The 2,758-nt window shown below is 42.3% G+C and overlaps 1 protein-coding gene and 1 pseudogene across 4 annotated transcripts in view; one reads left to right on the top strand and one right to left on the bottom strand.

Annotated features, from left to right (window-relative positions):
- The window catches only part of LOC123974472, a 47,854-nt gene that overhangs the window by 17,943 nt on the left and 27,153 nt on the right, over nt 1-2,758 (top strand). For all 4 annotated transcript variants that reach the window (XR_006825856.1, XR_006825857.1, XM_046055188.1 and 1 more), the window contains exon 4: nt 930-1,046. The gene's annotated coding sequence lies outside the window, so the exon portion shown is untranslated. The remainder of the gene's footprint in view (nt 1-929; nt 1,047-2,758) is intronic.
- Nucleotides 756-1,564, bottom strand: LOC123974655 (annotated as a pseudogene).

Here is a 2,758-nt window from a genome sequence, read left to right as displayed (position 1 = left end):
AATATGTCTTTAAACGTTGCTTCCTGGCAAACTCATTATTCATAGAATCTTGCAGTAGAACTTAACTCAAAATGTAGATGTGGTCGCTGAATGTGGGTAGATGCAATGACCTCCCAGCATGCAATCATAGTCCACCTACCCAACCAGTCTGGTCAATGCTTTGCACTTTTATAATGGTGGTGCAGCACACAGAGTAAAAGACACTTTAACAAAATTTCAGGCCAGGTCAAGTCTCAAATCTTTTTATGACTTATAGTTATAACAATGTATCTACTGACTAAAGCTGATGATACACGGGGCAAGTTTTTGAACAGTGTTGCTGGGCAGTCTTGCTAGTGGCAAGTCCGACTATGTTTTAAACAGATAGGGGCGGGGCGGGTGGCAGAGTGGTGGAGGAAGGGGATTACAGTAGTAATCTTTACTCATTAACATTGACGGCAACATTGCCCTGCACAATTGCTCTAAAAGTTGCTCTGTGTATCATCAGCTTAAGGGGCCACTCTTAATATTGAAACCACCAGCAAATGTAAATGCTCTGTATTTGTGTCGCGCCTTACTAGTCTGAGCAACCACTCAAAGCGCTTTTACACTACATCGCATTCACCCTTTCACACACGCGCGCAGTTTCATGTATGACCACTTCCTTCCTCAACTTGCATGTGAAATTCAATAGCAGTGTGAAGAAGTATGCATATTCCACACACATTTTTTGGAGAGAGAGTAGTTAATTATTTTTTTACCAAGACTATATTTTTTTAGTACTGATACTCATGAGCAATGTAGATTCCATTAAACCATTCATGGCAAATCCCCTGTTTGGACAGAACTCCTGCTAAGAGGTTCAGGTTCTTGAATACATGATAGGGAATGTAACAAACAGAGAAGAGAAGAATCAAGATGAACAACAATTTCAAACTTCTCTGTTTCAGTACCTTGTCAGTGGTATTTGTGTGGCAGAGAACGACAATCACATGTCCATAACAGCCCAGTGTGATGAGGAGTGGGATGCAAAACCCAGTGAGTGTCCATCCAAAGCTGAATGTCAGGTAATCCTCAACATTCTTGTTATTGGTGGTATCGTAACATTTCCCAGTGCTGTTTCCAAATGTTTTGGGGTAGAACATGTCTGGAAGACTTTGAATGCTCACCAACAGCCAAACCATGACTGAGATAGCCACAGAATGTATCAGAGATAATCTTCCCATCACTCTTATTGGATGGATAATGGCCAGGTACCTGTACACACTTATACAAGTAAGAAACCCGATGCTGCCATATAAATTCAGGTTGAAGCAGAATCTTGTTATCTTGCAGAATGTAGCTCCAAAGATCCATTCGCTCTTCACACCATCAGAAATGGGAGTGTGAGCAGATACAAAATATCTGCAAGTTCGAGGTTGAGAACAAAAACATTGATGATCTTTAGCTTCTTCCAGTTGTGCAGCAAAGACTTCAATCCCCATCCATTAGCTACCAGACCAATGATGAATACTAGGATGTAAACAGGAGGCAGAAATCTGCCTGTAAAGTCAAAATTGACTGAAGGACAAGAGGAGTTGTTCATTCTGTCTCCTGAAAAGCATGGTTGAAGTAACTGAGGCAATATGTCTTTAAACGTTGCTTCCTGGCAAACTCATTATTCTCAGAATGTTATCGCAGAGCTGAACACAAGATGAAGGTGGATAGACAAAATCATATCACAGGATGCACACAATTATAGTGCACCTACTGCACCAGTCTGGTCAATGCTTTTCAATTCTATAATGGTGGTGCAATAATAATAATCTTTATTTGTAGAGCACTTTTCAAAAACAAGTTACAAAGTGCTTTAACAAGTGTAAAGACAATAATACCCAATTCAATTTTATTTATATAGCGCCAAATCACAACAACAGTTATCCCACAGCGTTTTTCATAAAAGAGCAGGTCTAGACCGTACTCTGTGATGATATTTACAGAAGCCCAACAGTTCCCACCAAGAGCAAGCACTAGGCGAAAGAGGCAAGGAAAAACTTCCTTTTAAGAGGCAGAAACCTCGAGCAGAACCATGGCTCAGGGTGGGCGGCCATCTGCCTCAACCGGTTGGGGGTGAGAGAGAGAGAGAGAGAGAGGAAGCCTACACAATATACACACAGAGGTACAGACAGTGAAGGTGATGTTGCTATAGACTAAATGAAAAATGGTACAGATATTTATTATAGTGTTAATGGTAACAATCGTAATGTTAATGATTATAATAACAATAATAACAATAAGACTAGCAACAATAGTCGTTGCAGCAGAGGGTGTCGAGCAGGAACACGGGGGCAGCAGGTGACCCGCAACCACAGATCCAGACTCCACAGCTCCAGAGCCAGAAAACCTGCAGGAAGTGATAGGAGAGACGAGAAAGCACAAGACTACCAGAAAGGGGAGAAGTTGTGTTAGTAACATGCAATAATGGGATGAGGTTGCATACAGAGGGAGAGAAAGTAGAGGAGAGAGGAGCTCAGTGCATCATGGGAAATCCCCCGGCAGTCTAGGCCTATAGCAGCATAACTAAGGGATGGTTCAGGACTCACCTGAGCCAGCCCTAACTATAAGCTTTATCAAAGAGGAAAGTCTTAAGCCTACTCTTAAATGGGGAGATGGTGTCTGCCTCCTGAACCCAAACTGGAACCTGGTTCCACAGGAGAGGAGCTTGATAGCTGAACGCTCTGGCTCCTAGTCTACTTTTGGAGACTCTAGGAACCACAAGTAACCCTGCATTCTGGGAGCG

Source organism: Micropterus dolomieu, linkage group LG08, assembly GCF_021292245.1.
Source record: "Micropterus dolomieu isolate WLL.071019.BEF.003 ecotype Adirondacks linkage group LG08, ASM2129224v1, whole genome shotgun sequence".
NCBI classification, from domain to species: Eukaryota; Metazoa; Chordata; class Actinopteri; order Centrarchiformes; family Centrarchidae; genus Micropterus; species Micropterus dolomieu.
Note: the sequence above shows the minus strand (reverse complement) of the source record. Positions and strands in the feature narration are given on the sequence as shown.